At 48.4% G+C, this 19,502-nt stretch overlaps 1 protein-coding gene across 2 annotated transcripts in view; it reads left to right on the top strand.

The window, feature by feature from the left end:
- LOC142590199 (GTP-binding protein Rhes-like) overlaps positions 1-19,502 on the top strand; it is an 83,012-nt gene that overhangs the window by 38,841 nt on the left and 24,669 nt on the right. The window contains exon 1 of one of the 2 annotated variants that reach the window (XM_075702108.1): positions 18,193-18,403. The exons of the other annotated variant lie outside the window; for it this stretch is intronic. The gene's annotated coding sequence lies outside the window, so the exon portion shown is untranslated. Of the gene's footprint in view, positions 1-18,192; positions 18,404-19,502 lie in introns of those variants that run through there. 2 annotated transcript variants of the gene reach the window in all.

Raw genomic sequence — 19,502 nt, 5'->3', positions numbered from 1 at the left:
GCTAGGTGACTATCTGTCGCCGCCCTGTTTACAAGCGAACGAGAATTGAAATCGCCATCATCACCAAGTGCACTTATTAACAAAAAGAATACGTACAGGAAAATGTAGCAGGTGCACGCAGGGGCATACGTAAAAACGAGACAGGTGTTCATGCTCAGTGTAACAAATGAAAGCTTATCGAGGTACAGTTTGTTGTTTCTCTGCGTCGCTCTGCCGAGAACAGAGCTGGCCGTCAGTACGTCTATACGGTTAGTAGTACCGGGGGAGCCGCATATAAGGAGACTCGTTATACGAGTGCTTTCCCATTTGTAAGCTGATCGGTGGGACTGCGCCACCAGCAGCAGCTTCTCATTAAATATCTGCAGCACGCTTCGGCGTCTCCTTCTGCTCTACAGGGTCTCTGCCTGGGCGGTATTGCTTCTCAGCGGACACCGGCGTCTTCTGGATCAGAATTCGCGGACCACTTGGTTCGATAGGGCTGTTTGCGACTGGTCGGCCGCCTATGGCGAATAACGTAACTGTCGTCATCACGACTGGCTCTGACATTTGCTCTTAAGAACGATTATTCAATTAAGAACAAAATACTAGGTTCCGTGAGTGCGAGTCTCGAACAACAGTCTCTTCATTTCAACGCAACCCACCTGCGTCCTCCTGATTCGCCCGGTACGGTATTCCTGCTGCTGCCACCTTCAAAATGCATGCGCCGACTCGACCACTCTCTGGAGACGGCGTAGCACTCATGTTTCGTTTTGCTTATAATACGCGTTCATTATCTCCCCTCCGTCCTAATCGGGATGACCGCGCCGTTACTGCAGTGAACGAGCACCAATTTGAACGAGTTACAATTCTGTGTAGTCTTACACAAATCGGCCTTTTTCACGTCACTGGTGTGCATTGGTAAACTAACTAAGGCGACTCCCCGGCGTCAAGACTGTAATTAAGACAAGAACAAGAAGAATGACAAGGATGACAACGACAAAGAAACAAGAGCGACAGAACAACAACAACAACGACGACGACGAAGACGACGACACCAACAACAACTGCAATGCTTAGCGTCCACAGAAACCAGGGTTCAGGAAAGGCCGTAGCAGGACTGATAACGTCATTGCCCTCACACTAATTATACCGGTGGTAACGGCCACATGGCATCGGCGGAAGCTTGCTAATGGAACAAGTCCGTTCTGCGTTAGTCGTTTCGCTTTCCACCGAATACCAACCGAACCCAAACCGATCGCGCTGCTCTCTCCGCTACGAAAGGAACCATCGTAGCCAGATTCCGCACGGAGCTTACGAAAAAAACAAACAAAAAAGAAAACGCATACAACGAACGCAGGGGTTGAGGCAGAACGAATAATTACGAGAACGGGTATCTTGGAATCGGCAACGGGTGTGGCTCGTTCAATGCGCGCGAGTCGCACAGATGAGAAAGACGCTATGCCCGCACGTTAAGAGAAGAAAACAACAAACAATTAGCGAACTTTGGTGACTTTTGCCAGCTCTGAGTTCATTCACTGCCGCGGCTGCTGGTTCTCACAGTGGACGTGGCGGTGTTTCTCGGGAACAATTTCTGGGTGTGCTCGACGATCCGCTACCGTAATGCCCTGCTCCGATTCTCCGAAGTACGCGCGCAAAGGCAGAGTTTGCGTGACGTTGCAAACCTCGCACGGATTTGCAAGCAGGAACGTTGCGCGATGGCGAAGTCGCTTAGCGCATATTGCACCCAAACGCGCTTTGTCGGAGCACCGTGAGCTTGTCGGGAGCTCGGTTTAGCGGAGACAAAGAGAAACACGTTTTGGCAGCTTGAGTGCAGAGAGTCGACTGCTTTTATTTGAAAGTGAAAGCAGGTTTTGCCGAGTCGCACCGGTGGCGCCCCAGTCGGGCAGCCACTTCGGTTCGAACAGGGGACAAAGACCTCCACGGCGAGGCAAACTGGATTTCCAGAGCAAGGGGCAATGACCCCTATGGCGAGGACAACAAAGTGACGGACTGTCGCTACGAGTCTATAAGTGTATCCGCCGCAGTAGTGGTACGTTCATAAGATGCTGGCAGTGATTCGCTTGACGAATAACACTCTATAAGCAGGAACAAGCAGTGCCGATCAAAATGCGAATTTCATTCGAAAGAGAACCTCCTTACACGCTCATTAGTTGCGTTAGATCTTGGTGTTAACTGCAGAGGGAAATGACAGGGCCAGCTTTCAGCTCTACGTTTGAAAATCGTCGCCCATCTCCGCAATCAACCGTACAGACAGCAAAGCTCAGCATACAGTGTCCATACTCTATAGGCCTAATCGCTTCTCTTTTGGTGCCTGCAAGCTCGCAGACAAATTTATCAAGAACAGATCGCACTATATTCATTGTTTTTACCGGTCTAATCTCCAACAAAGCGCTATTTTTCGCCCGGCCGTGCGTGCAAACACTAACAACGATTCTTAGTTTGCGCTGCACAAATTACGGACGCCGCTTCACTCTTATCTTCGACAGTTATTGCACTCCTAGATATAAGACTCTGTACACGCGAAACTCTGCTGCACAACAAACGGTTCACCGACTTTCTCTCTCTGACTGCCGTCTTCTCTGGTTATTCACTGAACAACGCTTTTCATTCCCAAGCCGAGAAATACGGTTGAACACGACAAGTCTACGTCTAAACCGTTCTCCATACAGCTTGAACCTTTGTGAGTCTCTGCACAACGCAGTCGCAACCAGTTAGCTTGTCCTGAGCTCCCACCGTTCCCGCCCCTCTCCTCATTTACAGTCTTCACATACGTATCCTCTCACTACAGCCTCCTGCGCTGAGCCTCCTATACGGGCAGACGTCGAGCCAAAGCCGGAGTCAAAGGCATTTACCTCTCCTGTGCTATTCCTGGGCCTGAGAAAACACACTGGGTACAAGAAGCAGGCAATAAATAGAAGGGCGAAAGAAGAGCTTGCCGGATTTCCCGAAATAGACCCAGGGAAAAGAGGTTCTTTTCCTTGCACACGACTTCGCTGCCTATTTTGCCGGGGCTTAGCGTGATTGGGGCAGTCTTTGGGGAATGCCTCTGTTTTGGAACGTCGTATTATGTTGTTCTCTTGCCTCCACTAATTCCAGAGCCGATGTTCTGCAAGCCATAAGGAGACGGCGGCCGCTAATCAGAGGTCCGTATTCACGAAGGCAATATTCGTGCGGCCTTTATCGCGGTAAAATAAAGAAAAGAGAAAGAACGATCCAATTTTCTCTTCATTGGGTGGTGGGCTTTAAATACGGGCGCGTGGCTCGAGGTTATCAGAGAAGCCTAAAATAATACCCCGGTGACCCCTCAATATTGTGCAGCCTGTCGGCTGACGATCAACCAACAACATCGCGAACGTATTGTTTGAGGAAGTGCACGATAAAATTGATCATTCTTCTATACTGATTTTTTTTTGCTATATGCATACTGGATTGCGGAAAACGAATGAAAGAAAAGTTTTGAATAGAAAAAGATAAAAATATAAATTTCTCTGTGCCAATTTCGATGGGGTCTATGCTGCTTCCGTTCCATACGTATAATCGACACAATAAGCTGCGCTTCACTCGTATTTGGCACGTGGCTAATTGCGAGAAAGCATGCCTTTCCGAAATAACGGACATCTTTATACGCATGAAGGAGGGAGGGACTTGGCCGACACGGTGACGGCTTACAGATTGGCTACGTCGTAGAATATAAGATGGAACAAAGTGCTTGTGCAGTGTATGATTTATGTGCGTACAAAGCACATCCACTCGCGGTATTTTTTTGTCGTAAGTCGGACAGTGACACAACGAAGAGCGCAGCGAAAGCTTCCGAGAGACTGGAACGGTGCTTGGGTTGTCGTGGTCAGAGGACTGCTGTCGTCATTGTTGGGAACAAAGACCAGGCAATCAATGTGAGCGCAGTGAACGGGCGAATGTAAATATATCTTTGACTGCTTACGTGCCCAGGCTAGTGTGTCTCATGTTGAAAAGAAGGCGACCAAAAGAGAAGAGAGAGAAGAGAGAGAGAAAAGGATGCATAGAAAGGCAGGAAGGTTCATCATCATCATCATCATCCTGGTTATGCCCACTGCAGGGCAAAGGCCTCTCCCATACTTCTGGGGCAGGGAGGTTAACCAGAGGGATTTCCGGTTGGCTACCCTGCACTGGGGGAGGGTGAAGGGGGATAAAAAGAGAAAGAGAGCGTAAGGGGGAGATAGAGAAAAATAGAGACGAGCACTAACAAACCATGTACACTACCAAAAGAGAAGGTGTTCAAAGGATAATTAGGCTTGGACTGCGAAGATTTGAGGAAAGCAAGGATTTGGTGTCTGTATATATGCGCATAAAAAACTTAAAACACGCATTTGTCACTGCTCGCCTATTGCGGATTACGTTCGCGGTTACTAGTTGGAATCTTTGCTGACGTCAGCGCATTGCAATCGACTTAGGCTTAACTTTCCTCTTGCGTGCGTGGGCAGGTGTCTCGCGGACTTTCCGCCAGACGTCGCTTTCTTAACGACGCTGAGGACAAAGGGCAGCTCCTTGATATTTGAGGCTCGAGCTGGTTGCCTAAAGGCCGAAACGTACCGGACCCAATATTCGTCACAGGATGGGGCATGTGTTTGCTGCAGCGAAAAAATCTGGAGATCACTCAGCCCATATTAATGGAATGCGAAAGGATTCAATCAGCGAGACCCGTAGGTAGCGCATACCTTCAATGAAGTGCTGGGAATTAAACTGGATGGAAGTAGGAGCCGGTCAGCAGAAGAGATAAGCAAGACCTTTAGTGTAATCGTGGGAAGAAAAGCAGGGATATAGATTGATAGATAAGGAAGAAACGTTGAGAGCATTGGAGGGGTAAAAAGCAGGAAAGACATTAATTGGTACGACTGCAACCGCTACATGCGCAGGTAACGGTACAAGGTAGACGTAGAAGTTTTGATGAAGAGAAAGAAAAGATTAAGGAGATGCATGCAAAATACTCGACTGAAAATAATGTATATCATACCGGATTAATACAAGAAGGCTAGGTGAATAGTTGTTGCTGCCCCGCATCAAAGTGGATGCCAATAAACCATTATTATCGTAATATTGTGGACGAAGACAACACCTTCTGAGCGAGTGGATAGAGTGTGGAAACCATCGGACATATTTTGTTGGCATGTCGCAGTATCGATCCAGAGCTCAATGAGGACGTAGTAACCATGCCTGAGGCACTGGAATTGTAGGAATGGTAAAGGCAAGCTTAATGCATCCGTGGTCGAGAATAGTAAACGACTACCGGAGTATTGGTAGCACGAAAGGGAGAGAACGTAAGCAATACATTTCGAAGGAATGCAATCTTTTCAGGATCAATGATTTGTTAACAGGAACCGTGGGTCCCAGCGACTGGAAATGGATGCAGAAAAAAAAAAAAGAAAGGCAACAGTGACAAGCTCGTTGGCCTCCACTTGAACGGGGACGCTCATAGTATCCGCCCATCCATAAGATCGTGGTCTAGCCCTCCGGTCTGAAATCCAAGGAAGTGAAATTTGCATTTCGACTTCTCCCCTAGCAGCCGAAGTGCTTGCTGCAACGGAATAGAAATAAATATTTTGAAACCACTTAGCTGCCTATGTCGGTTCCCCGTCGCGGTTTAAAGCGAAGTTGCGTGAAGTTCTGTCGGAAGTGAGGATGTTTCGGGCAACGTAGCGCGCGTAATAATTGACAATTGGGCCATTGGAATAGCAGAATGGGCGCAATCGGAAAGGAATATGTAGCCTAGTGAAGTAGCAGATTAATTGGAATGTTCATATTTGTCAGTTAGTAGGCATATAATAAAGGCGGCTGATGACAGAGGCTTTTAGCTATGACACGAGATGGAGGGTATTTCTGCCAGTGACAGTCGTGTCTGCTTCGACATAAGGCGGCTACTGCTGCCGACGTTGAAAAAAAAATTCAGACGTGCGTCGGCTGCATTCTTCTGGTCAAGCTTATCGATGCCAGGAGCTCGGGTACTTTCGATAACAAGCACCCTAAGATAAGCGCCAGTTGTTGTGGTCATTGTCTTTTGTTATTGCTGCCGCTGGTGATGATGATAATGAGGCAGAGAAGGAAGATTAGGAGGTGGACCGAAAGTATACTAGGAGGGCGATAATGACGCTGACGTCTGTCTCTTCTTCCGTCTGTCAGAAATTGGTGGGAATTTGGGAGCAGTGTTCGCGAACTATGCTTACATTTCAGAACATCGGCCGTGGCCAGATATTTAGGGAGGATTAACTTTAAAGGGAAGTAGGCGATGATTCTGGTTCATTACGGTATAGGCGTAGTAGGGGGAACAAAAAAATCAAAGCCCCTTCCTCAAAGAGAGATGGGTCAACCCGAAGCCTTCCCCAATGCAAACTGAACCAAAGTCCAAAGTCAACGACCACGCAACGGACCTAAGAAACGCTGAGCGACCCGATGCTATGCATATGCGATTTGATTGTTTCTTTAGGACTGCATTTTTTGAACATTGAAGTTGAATGGAGACACATTTCGATAAGTTTCATGTGATTTATTTTACATAATGTAGCCGTTCATTACACGCACAACTTACACTTTCCCGGGTGACTCCACACTTGCGTTCGCGTACGGCAGGATCTTCTGTCGTGCGCTGCACCGGCGGCTTAGCCATGGTGACGGCCCGGAAAGAATTGCGTTACGAGCGTAATGCAATGCAGATATACACAGTTCGTCCGGGTAGCGTGGCGTTCAACCGTCTTTCCTGAAGAAAGGGGCTTTGATTTCTTTTAGAGCGCAGCTCTTTGGCGTCCGTCCCTGGGTTTCGCGTCGGCGTCGTCGTCGGCCTCGTAACCAGCTCCGCCCCCCTTTCATCCCCCCAGCGCTAGCAGCGACCGACTGATACCGCTGGATGCCGCTGACGCCGCTAGAGAGTCAAGATAACGTGACTGCATAGAACACCGTCGCCGCCATGCAGAAAGAGGAGGAAAGGGTCCCCCCCCCCTGTTCTTGTGTGGCGGATAGGGTGCTCTTCAGTTGCCGACGCGCCGGTTATTCGTTGTCCCTGAAACCAACTCCGCAGCTGGAGTTGACTCACTATCGGCGTCAGCGGCATCAGTCAGTCGCTGCTATCTCTTCCTTCCTCCCTTTATCGTGTTGTCCGCTTGCTGCGCGCGCTTCTGCCCCCATCGTTTGCCGCTGGGTGTACACGCCGCCCCCCTCCCCCCTCTTCCTGCGAGTCTCCGGTTGTCAAAGCGCCGGCTCGAACTTAATTCCTTTCTTCGCTCCTCCTCCAATGCAACCCCTGTGCGGTGGCAATCAGAGAGCCAGATCGGTGGCGGCGGATCTGTATATGTGCACCGCCCGAGCCGAAATTGCCGCTGCCGTTCGCCCTGTGCGGTGGCAATCAGAGAGCCAGATCGGTGGCGGCTTGACATAAAGACAAACAACAATTTCCTAACACTTATGCGGGAGAACATCCCGTTCCTCTCGCTCGTAACGCGTCCCACGGCTGTGACAACCTCGCGAGGCACTTGTATAGATCTCGTCTTTGAGAATCAAGCATTGGTATACCAAGTCGAACATATATCAGTCTATTTCTCCGACCACAAAGCTTCCTTCATGACTGTCAAGAACTGTTAGTGGAGTCTTTGTTAAAGGAATACGTGTGAAAAAAAAAATTCTGTGATAGCGCATACATGTGTTGCTCGATTTCTTTGCCTCAATCTATCGAAAAGGTGAAACAGCTTATTTGCTGCGCTCAAATTTCGCATTAGGAAGTAACGTAATCGTCGGTAATTTTTTTTTTTCCAGATGCTAAGACGAGCCCGGGTGTTCCCGCGCACTCGCTGTCTCCGATACGCGGGGAAGCTCGCGACAGGGGTGGTGTCACGCCTAGGAGGCTCAACCTGGGCTTCCAGTGAACTTTGTGCGCATGCGCTACTCTTGCTGAGCTCGTCGCTTCGCGCCGTTATGAGGCACAGACCGGCCGGCCAGTCGACGCTGGCGCGGTACGGCGAATGTAGACTGTAGTGTTCTGTATGCAGATGTGCAACTTCGATTTCCTGTAGTGCGTTTTCGGCCCTCGCGCACGAATCAGTGAGACACGGAAAGCTTCGCTTTAAAAACGAGCACACTTCCGAGTGGAGATCGGGGAAAACAGTAAAGCGTTACTCGGGAAAGAAACACAACTTCCACCTGACATTAACGTTCCCGCCCAGGCCGTTATAAGCTGAACTCTCGAAGAAGGAGACATGACCGCAGAGAGAGAGAGCAATTGCAAATGACTTTCTTCCGGATGGGAAAGAGGAGAAACCTATAGTAGTAGAGGAACGGGAGGACAAGAGAACATTACAGCAACTTTCTTTTTTCATTACGCCTAAGGCCTGCTCGACCAGTGAGCGTGCGAGTACGCAGCATCGAAGAACAGAATGCATCTGATGTGAAGAACAGAGTACATCTTTCTTTAAAAAGACGTGTCCTTTTGATTTCGGCTTCCAGTCGAGACAGCTATTGTTTCCTTCCAGTTGTAATTGACGACAACGTCGTTGTGCTCTAATGGTTCAGAAGGGCCGTTGAGTGTGCTGTCGACGGCAGTGACAAGCCCGAATTGAAAATCGATGGGACCAAGCTAGCCCATCTCTAACAGGGACTCGGCCCTTCATGTTGAAGGTCCACCGCAGGCTGCTATTGGAAACAATGTGCGCGTTTCCTGTAAGAATGGCGTCGGTGTCCTGCTGGAATTGTGCCAAGAGTGCAGAGTCCTACTGTTGCAGCGTATTCTTAAACCTTTTGAATCAGCTCCAAGCACTTGAACTGGCTATCATTCCAGAAGATCCTCCCGCGATCTCGAAGGCGTGCTGTTCGATGGTTCCGGAATATATTTTTTTATATATCTGCTATATCGGCTTTGCCGTCGTGCTGAGTCATGGTAGTATGTCGAAACGATGTCTTAGCTTAGAATTACGCCTAAAAAACACTATCCGTGGTTCAACTTTACCAGAAGTGATAAACGACGGCCGTATTAAACTAAAAGAAAAACGCACGCACTCACTCACGCTGGATTTTACATATAAAGGTACGTGAAAGCGAAAAGTAAGCCGAGCTATATCATAGGAAGCTACTCTTCTGCAATACTTAAAAATCCGCTCTTACCGTACAGAGTTTTGGTAGGGCAGGACAACGGCATTGACGAATAATGGATGGCGGCGATAGCCTGAAGTTTCCACACCTGCGATCACGTGACTTTTGGACTACATATTATTCGAGAGGAGGAAAAGACCGGAATTCCCACTTTCCTGTTCGTGAGTGCGCTATAGACCACATACGAGAAAAGACTTTGAAGTTCCTGACGTCTCACTCACGCACACACCTGTGTAGAATTTACGGCGTTAAATAAAAAAAAAATACTAGAACTTTGACCTTCTTTCGCCATTGCACTGCTCAAAGCTCTCACCCCAAAATTAATGAAATAGTATTTTAGAAAGAACACTTCGTCAATTCAATCATATTTACCGTTTCTCTTCAGCGTCCTTTTAAGAGAACAGATTTGAAAGCATGCGAAAAGCGAGAGGAAAATTTTAGTCTAAGGTGACGGTGACAGGGAGGGAGTCAGAGGCATTGTGACTTCGAAAGTCGCACTTTGGCATGAAGAGCTGCTGGACTGCCCAACCGTGCCATAAGTTGTCACAGTGCATTCCTCGCATTTCAACTCGACCGCGGTGAAGAATTGCGGGATAGCTCGTGATGGGGCTGCGAAAAGCAGGGAGCACAACTCTCTGAAACGACGCCTTAGTCGGGCGCAATGCGTTTAAAGCAACGATAGCATGCATGGCTGAAGGCAGAGGGTGGCGCGCGCTAAGGGCTTCATTTACATATAGCGCCGGCTGTTCCCCCTTCCCTTCTCATCGTGTGGGGGAAACTCGAACACGCCCACGCTGTTCTGAAGAAAAGATGGCGCGGGGTTATATCTACGACTTCGCGCTCACGTCTTAAGGAGAAGTCGATTCTGCAAAGTGGGGGAACGATGTGCTATTTTGGCGTGGTGCGAGCGAAGCATTCCTCTGACGATCACGAAAAAACAAACAAACCAATAAACAAAGTATAAAATCCTGGATCTATAAAAACAAACAAACCAATAAACAAACAATACGATCCGGGAGCTATAGCGAAGACATCAATCAGTTCGCACTCTGAGAGCATTGCAGTCAAGAGGAAGCACACACATGCACAGACGCACACACGCACTCAGGAACACAAGACATGACGCGCGTTGCCTAGACGACGATAACGACGGTGACGCTAATGATAGTGTGACAATGACAGTCTCCTCTTGCATCCGCTCTAGCTGACTCACTTAAGAGAGAGAGAGAGCAAATGATAAATGAAAGGCAGGAAGGTTAAGCAGCACTGAGTCCGGTTGGCTACCCTAGCACTGAGGAAAGGGGGCAGGGGAGGGAAAGATTAGGGAAACATTAGCCAAGGACGTGCAGAACGAAGGCAGCGCTGCAGTGAGCACTGCCTGTCCGGAATTTTGCTCCACTTAAGACAGTATTTGCACGCCGCAGTGAGAAGAATGGAGTAAGCGTACTCTGTTTTGAGTGTGCAACAACCATCGAAAACGCGGTCACATACGAATGACGCGCTTAACTCAGGCAGAGGGCTGCCTCTGCGATCACGCGTACCCGTAACTACTTGTCGTCTCGCGCTCGTAAATCGCATTTTATGCCGACAACGTTATCTTCGACTGATACTCGCTTACCGCGGGATACATGTCAGGACGGCGGCGAAGATGAGTAGATTTCCCTGCGGCAGCCCCCCCCCCCCCCACCTCCTCCCTCCTCGATAAGGCGAAGTTAGCGGCCACGGTGCTGGAGTATTCCCATAATAGCAATGCGCCTGTCCATTCAATTTTCGTTAGCGGTGTCGCTCCCGAAATCGGCAGAGCTACGTCGCTCGATCCCGTCCTCAGGCCTGCCCGCCAAGTTAGGGAAACTAACCCGTCCTTCAGAGCCGACGCTTCCTTCTCCACCTACGGATTGGGTACAAGCCGCTTCGAAAAAAAAAATACTGTTTTTTTATCTCTATTTCTCTTTGCTCAATGTCCACGCACAGTGTCTACGCCGAACTTCGCGCTGCTGCCTACCACTATTAAACCATCTGGGAGCCGTGCCTGTCAAGACGAGCCTCAGGCGGCTGACTGCGTTCCCCTGCTTCTCTGCTTCCGGGCGTTCTCCAGGAAGGGCGCATAATTTACACGTCTCTCACTTCCGCTGACTGTTGCCGAGAACCCAGGCCGTCGAGGGAGGAAAAATCGCGATATAGGAAGTAAAGGAAAGGGGCCGCTTCGCTAAAGGGAAGCAGGAAGTGACGTTTATCGTCGTCGACACTGCCGCTGTCTGCCAGCGCTTGTACCGCCGCTCGCGGACATTCCTCCTCTATCCAGCCCCCCTCCCTTTTTCCCTTAGAGGCTTCCCTACCTCCCTCGCACTCTCCGGTGCGTTTAGGTTATCGACCTGTCCCGCCTCGGCTTCTGGAGCGCCCCGGCGTCTTTGCGGCTTGCCCATTCTTGCTCTTCCCGCTTTACTTTCTGACGTCTGTGGTTCCCCAACAAACGCCTTCCCGTTTCCCTAAAGACAGAGAGGGACAGTTTGTTCAGCGCTCGCCGTCAAAGGCAAGAAAAATAACAAAAAGATTTAGCACTGCTTTTTTTTTATTTCCGAGACCATCCAAGCTCCCGCTTTGCCTCGTTGTCAGCCCCTTGCCTGCCGTCGCTTTCTTAGGGAAAGCGACCTCCTTAAAAGGGGACCGCTATGTCTTCCATCATCATTTCCTGTCGTCCGAAAAAAAAAGCAAACGTCTGCTTTGTTCACTTGAGCTGGTTTTCTCTCTCTACATATCTCCCCAGATCTCTCTCTCGCTCTTTCTTTATATGCCTCATCTTTATTTCGATTTTTTTTGCTTTTTGTCACGCTCGCGTCGCACGCATGGGCCATGTTGTGGCTTGTTTACACTCCCGAACTTGCCTTTTCTAGAGGGGGCGTTTGTCGTGGGTGTGGAAATGGAAGATGTGGGAATAATGGATGCCTTCAGAGTATAGTGTAATTTGGTGCATTCTACGTGGTGGTCTGGAACTTGTGACGAAGTGCCGAGTTGCAAAACTTGGCTGAACAAGAAATAAAGGAAACATGTAAACCGCTGTTCAACATTACCGTTTAAAAATGTTTCTTCCATCTCCCTCTCTTTAGATGCAGCGAATGAAATAAGGATATTCGAAGTTTCCGAGGCGTAATTATTACAGTATTGGGCCTCCGTTTAGAATCTGGCTATGAGACAAATATATATATATATATATATATATATATATATATATATATATATAGCCACAAAATACAGCTACAGATGGCCGGAACTCGACAAGCACCAGCGTGTCCTCCACGAACCTAGATATCGAAGTTCTCGTGCGACAGAATGGCAGCGTAGGATGTTAGTCTAGTCATGAACTCGCTCGCATCATTATAAAGCCCCAGTTCCGGTCGCCTTTTATATTTCACTCTCAGCTACCTTTGGCTTGTTACGTCATCTGATTACCGCTAGCGCCTAAAAGCGTAATAACGGAATGCTAGTGGCAGTGTTTTCTTGGGATACGTTCGATTTATTGTTGTTTGCTTGATCCTTTATTATTGTCGACGTCTTGCTTCTCTTTTTCTCACTGAAATTCAATTTTTCTATGCGACTGCATATAGCAATATCCGGCGGCATACTGATTTCCCACTTTGTTTCGTGGATTCCATATAATCATACTCTGTCATTGTTGCAACGACTGCTTGTTAACAACTACCGTTGTTTAAAGCAGCAAACTGTGGCATACAGTTTCTGTAACCATGCGCAAGACGATATGGAACGGACAAGCACTGTTCGAGTAAAATAACTCCCAGTCCTACGGTTTCTTTCTTCAATAGTGAAAAAGAAAGGGAAAGAACACGTTTGCAATTGGCATAAAAAAAAGAAACTTCCAAGCCGAGAAGGGAGAAATACCAAAAGTCTAGCGTCTTACTACCAACGCAGAAAAAAAAAATCAAATTGATCCTATATTGCGATGAATGAGATCGTTCGACCTGTTAAAGGTGCAGCAATTGACTATTCTCAGCAATCCTAAGTTTTCTTCCGCCATTGGCTTCAAAGCGAGAATCGACACAGCCATTTATATGTGCGCAGCCACTGGAGCGCAAACGATAATCGACTGGTGCTTATTCAAGCGCCTTCGACGAGTATTTAGGATAAATAAATAAATAAATAAATAAATAAATAAATAAATAAATAAATAAATAAATATGGAGAAGCCCTCTTTCCTTCATAGCCCACCACCAGGCAGCGCACGAGCTGTTTCCCGGCTTTGACGTCATACCGAGTACAGTTTCCTCAGTCGAAGATAACCTCGTTATATGGCGTTGCAAGTTTATTCTTCTTTGTTCTTTCTGGAGCGTGTTTTAGGGGAAACAGCGTGCGCCAACCTGCCGACTGTCACACTTCTCGATTATTCGCGAAAAGAAGGACCAAACAAAACTCAACCAACGAAGAAACAAAGAACAGGAAATAAAAGACCCCCCCCCCCCCCCACACACACACGGAAGGAAGGAAGGAAGGAAGGAAGGAAAATGTAGAGAAGGAAAGGAAGGGAGGTTAACAAGTTAGCTAAACCGGTTTGCTACCCTACATATGGGAGCGGGACGGGGGGAGGGGATGAAGAATGGGGTCTCTCCTCATTCTTTTTAATGAGAAGGTGCCGCCTCCCAGAGCTTACACGTGCTCATCAAGCCAACGTCATCCGATACATTGCTAAAGAATGCCGTGGGGAGGGACACACACACGGGATTCTGCGTGCGCCTTCGAGGTCACGTGTCGTCACGACTCACGCGACCACACAATCGCGTTGCGCATGCGCAAGAACGTTTTCCAAAGAACGCGGGAAATCGTGCGCGCGCAGTGCCAGCTGGAAGTTTTTCGGGGAAGCCGTTTTGAAAACACGCTCCTCCTACCTGTTCCTCTGAAGCATCATTAACGCGATAGCCTTACGAAGCCAGTGCCGCAGAAAATCTGGAGTCGGCGTTGGCGCCCCGCGCCGGCGTGCAGCGTCCAGCATCCAGCGTCGGACATCGCATCGACAGAAAGAGTTGCTCACCAAATTCCGAACCGCGCATAACCTAACCACTTCTCTAACACCAAGGTTGCTCCTACTTTCTTTTTCAATGTTTACAAAGTTAGTCCTCAGAATATTGAGAATTGCAGCTGACAAACAAATGTAATGAAAAAAAAAACACCGACTGCGCATGTCCTTCATCTTAGCTCCTCGCAGACTGAAATATTAAAAGTGCGAAACAATAACAGGAGATCGACCCACGCACGAGGCCGCGTTTCTACCAGAAAGCTCACCTTCGTGCATAGCGCTTGCAGCCAGTGTTTCCCGATAAATGTTAGGTTACATACGCTGCAGTTGCCGGGAAGCATGAAAAGCAGCGAGGGCTCTTTGATCGCCACCGCGTTCCACTCTTCTGAAGGTGACGCTTAAGCTTCCTACAAATTTCTTCTTCTCTAACTCTGTTATCGAAGGAAATGGCGAGTAAATGAATACGCGACCGCTGTGTTGAAGTCCCGCTTCGTTCGCTTGGATCGGAACTAAGTCCGTTTCGTGTCGCCGAGCTTTCCTTGAGCTGCCGGTGGCCCCTGCTAAAGCTCAGCGCGGCGTCGAGTCAGACCGCTTGTCCTTTTCTTTTTAAAGCGAAAGCTTTACTACGCCAGCCAGCGAGCCATTTCGGCTCGTGGCGCCGTATGCAGGCAGCCGTATGCCGTATGCCATATGCCGTGGGTGACGAACGACCTTGAGCCGCCGTTGCCTAGCAACGCCGCAGCAGCGCTCCAACAGATGGCGCCACTGTCGACGCCGCTGCCGTCATCGCTCGCTCCACCAGATGTGCTCCGCTGGGGTAGAGGGAGAGGAGGTGTCACCACGCGGGGGGTATATGCATATGCGCTTCGCCTCAGTGCATAGAGTTTCTCACTATAACACCTAGAGGGAAATGTGGCGCCACCACCTATGGGAGTTTATTAAGGGGGCACCCTGCCGTCATGGGAACGACGGTATATGTGTCTGCGAGGCTCGTGTTGGCTGGTGTTGTAACAAGCTTCGTGTAAAATGTGGATATGGCTACACAAATAACACGTTCTCAAAGTAAAATCTTCATAAAATGTTTCCATTTACGCATATTATATCTTTACTCACCTACAATGCATGACCAAGAGAAGAAAAGCAAGAACAGACGACAAACTGTTTCAAATTGAGCGCGAACCTTGCCGTCTGTCCAGCTTTAGCCGCCCGCTGATACGTTTTACGTAACATATAATCGTATACGCAATAACAATTTCTTATAGTTAAACAAAACATGTTTTTGCGTAATAATAAAGCCAAAAGAGCTTTTTACGTGCTGCTTTAGTATAACTGAATCATCGTGACAGACGGAACGGTGCTCGCCAAGCGCGTGTTCAAGGTGTCCTGTCTCTCCGAGAACGATGCCAATCCAAAGTCACAATATACCGGCATTCCCATGCACACCACAGCGCAGCAGCGCCAGATTTCCCTCTAGGTAACGTAGTGAGAAACTCTATGCTTCAGTGTATTTATTCGTTATGGAGAGCTCGAAAGAGGCGCAACAACGCCAGAACGAAGCGAGGAAGAAGAGACAACGCGCTCAAGAGACGCCAGAAGAACGCGCCGCACGACTCGCGAAGCGCCGTAACGAAAATGCGGCTAGAACCACGAGCTAACACCACAAGCGTATATCCATGCAGCTGTTGCCTTCGCAATCAAACTAGGGTTAACCAGGGCTAAACCACAGGCAATTTTTATTCTCTATAAGCCAGCGAAGCTGCAACGAAGGCGACAAGAGGAACAAAATCTTGCGGCTGTGTTCGAACAGAAGTAAAAGCGCGACAAAGTTAAATGAAAGAACAGCGGATCACAGCGATAAAGAACAAGAGGGCAAAAGTTGGGAAACGATGCCGGGATAAAAGAAAAAAATATGGCGAAGGAAACGAAGCCGACGACAGTAGGAGCAGCCGAGGCGCGAGCAGCTGGCCGTTTTCGTGGCCTCCATACGTGACTCGAATCCGGTGCTGAGATGCGGACTCTTTCCCATTCGCTCCCTCCTCCTGCCGTTGTCTCTCTCGCACACTCCAAAATGCTGCAGTCAGAATCTCTTTCCCCTCCATTTTTTTCGTCTGTTCTCGGTTTGCAAGCTTCATTATATATATATATATATATATATATATATATATATATATATATATATATATATATATATATATATATATATATATAGACATGTCATAAGAAGCCAACAAACACTGACACGAAGAACAACAGAGGCGAAATCACTTGGGCTTAAAAAGCGAAGATTGGATTGGATTGTAAAACTTTATTTGTCCAACAGATGTAGGGAAGGCTTTAAGCCTTCCCACCTAGACGACGGCCAGGAGTCCTTGGACCCTAGCGGCGGTTTCGGCCAGTCGGACGGTCTTCAGTTGAATCTCCGGATCGGAGCTGAGTAATAAGGTATCCCACTGTTCTAAAGACTGCATTCTTAACTCAGAGGGAGCCTGTGGGCATTCCCACAGAATGTGATTAAGATTAGCCCTGGCTTTACATAGCTTACACTGGCTGGAGTACTGACTCGGGTAGTAGAGGCTGCACAACCCCGGGCTTGGAAACGAGTTGGTTTGCAGGCGACGCCAAGTGGAGGCCTGGCTCTTGTTTAAGGATATATCAGCGGGAGGATATAAAGAAACGATAAATTAATGGAAATTAAAGTGGGTGAGGAAACAACTTTGTTGGTTTATTAAACTTGGTCTATTGACCGGTTGCCATCACGTTCTCGTGACGCCTACGGCAGAAAGGATGTTCCACGTCCGCCGCCAAGGTCTGTGAGTGGTGGCGCTGGCTAACAATCCCAGGGTTCTACCAGGAAGCATGAATACCCAAGAAAGTGGATAAGGAAACGGCGTCGCGGTAGCTGAATTGGTAGAGCATCGCACGCGAAATGCGAAGGTTGAGGGTTCGGTTTCCACCTGCGGCAAGTTGTTTTTTCGTCCACTTTAAGTTCGGTAAATTTATCGGTTCTTGATTTTGCTCAGTAAGCACCAGTAATTTCCCCTGTGTTGTCCTTGGTGTCAGTGTTTGTTGGCTTCTGATGATATGACTAATAAGAATTGGATCCCTCGGTTAACACCCTTTCTTATCGTTTATATATATATATATATATATATATATATATATATATATATATATAGAGAGAGAGAGAGAGAGAGCGTTACAGAAACATTGCGATGCCGCAAATAACACACGTTCACTGGTACATGGGTTGCCATCTTCCAGCGTGTACTGCCGCTTCCTCTTTTCTGACACATCCACTTTGGGCATGACGCCGTGTTTTGGCAGTAGTACCCGTACAGGACTAGGTAGGCGGTACATACATACATACATACATACATACATACATACATACATACATACATACATACATACATACATACATACATACATACATACATACATACATACATACATACATACATACATACATACATACATACATACATACACACACACACATACATACATACATACATACATACATACATGCATGCATGCATGCATGCATGCATACACACACACACACACATACATACATACATACATACATACATACATACATACATACATACATACATACATACATACATACATTAGTTCTGTATGGTCGAATTCAGTGACGCTTGGCCGCCCTTGCTATTCCCTCTACGCGATGTCCTTTCTTTCTGTCTCACGCACTCTGTCAATTCGTTATCATCGCCTCCACTTGTTCCATCGCGCAATAGAAAGGAGACAAAAAAAAAAAAGATTATTCACGCGCGACGGCCTCATTACGCCACATTCTCCAGTAGCTGTCTGTCCGTTTTCTCACAGCCTTCCACGTCTCTTTCGCCGGCGTCTTTTTTCTTATTCTGTACCCGTCTTACTTGTCGCAGCTGCAGCTACAGCTGCTGCTGACCCGGCCGACCTACGTCATCGCCTCTCGCTCCCGAGTCACGTGCTCGGCGACCGCGTTCAGTGCATAGCCCGGGAGTGGGGGGGGGGGGGCAAGGAGGGCAAGGAGGCTCGCTCTTTTTCGTACGCACACGTCGAAGTCGCCCTCTGCGTCATCGAGCAGCCGCTTCAGGCGATCGCTGAAGGACCGTATAGTCGGCTCCAGGGGCTCGTGCGGTTCGTGAGCGCCATTTCGTTTCCTTCCGGTTCCGCCTTGTTCTTAGAGCGTCGGAGGAGCAAGCCGCTCATAGCACGGCGACGTACTAATAGCACTGCGACATACCACCTCAACCGTTTTCTCGGGTAAGTTGTGCCCCCCCCCCCCCCCACGCAAAGAGGGTGCATTGAAGCCGGGTGGGTTTCGAAGGTGCGTCGTGGATTATGCCGTCGTCACTGGAGATCAAAGTAACGCCGTGCCATCTCTTCCGCGTCGGTGACACTTTCTTGTACGCTTCGCTGTCAACTGAACTATTTCACCGTGCGCAGATAACACTGGTGTTTGGCACAGGTACTGCGTTGACGGAATTGCGTGTGACATGTGCGTGCTTGCAAGTTTACGCACTCATCTCAGTATTTAGCGCGAGTTGCGTTATTCCAAGCGATTTCTTAATATTTTGAACGTCTCTTTTTTTCCCTATTCCTGGAAACGTCCTCTCGTCTTGGTGCTTTCTTCTTTTTTATTTGTTTCCATTTAGCCACTATATTGGCATAGCGGGCTCTTCAGTAGCTAAACCACTCATACTGTAGCACTCAACGAACCCACCAACAAACGAGGAAGTATTTCGGAACGCACCGTGGCCTCTTCCGCCCGTATGTGAGTCAGTACAGGAAGGGTGTAGCTTCCAACGACGCAGGAAACGCGGGGACGCTAAGGTCTCCGCTCCCAGCCGGCGCCTCGGTGCCGGCTGCGATGAAAAAAAAAGAAATGAAAGATAAAAGATAAAAAAAAAAAGAAATGAAAGTTGCACGGCGTGTGTTCGCGGTGCATGCAAGCACGGCACGGGCTAGTCCGTTCCAAAAAGAGCCTGCTACGCTGGTCTCCTTGTCCTGGCGCTCAGCGACTACCCCTCGGTTCGGGACGAGGATATAGTATGCAGGCTACTCGAGGCGTTCAGGGCGGGGGTATTTTGTAGGAGTCCACCTAGTGCACTGTCCATTTCGGCCGCTGGTAATTGGCTAGGGCCGCTCGTCTCCTCCTCGCTCGTAGAGCTGCATCCAATGAGGACCGGCGGAAATGGACAGCCCACTAGGTGGATTCTTACAGAATAACCTCACCCCCCCTCCTCCAAGAGGCATACGTGAATAGCTTAGGAAATATCTACAAGGCTTCCACAGCAAACTTGGTTGTCTACAGATAATATGGAAAGTCACCTTTCAAGAAAGAGGGTCAGGGAAGGGGTCA

This window comes from Dermacentor variabilis, chromosome 8, assembly GCF_050947875.1.
Source record: "Dermacentor variabilis isolate Ectoservices chromosome 8, ASM5094787v1, whole genome shotgun sequence".
NCBI classification, from domain to species: domain Eukaryota; kingdom Metazoa; phylum Arthropoda; class Arachnida; order Ixodida; family Ixodidae; genus Dermacentor; species Dermacentor variabilis.
The sequence above is the reverse complement of the archived record's forward strand: the minus strand, read 5'-3'. Positions and strand labels throughout refer to the sequence as shown.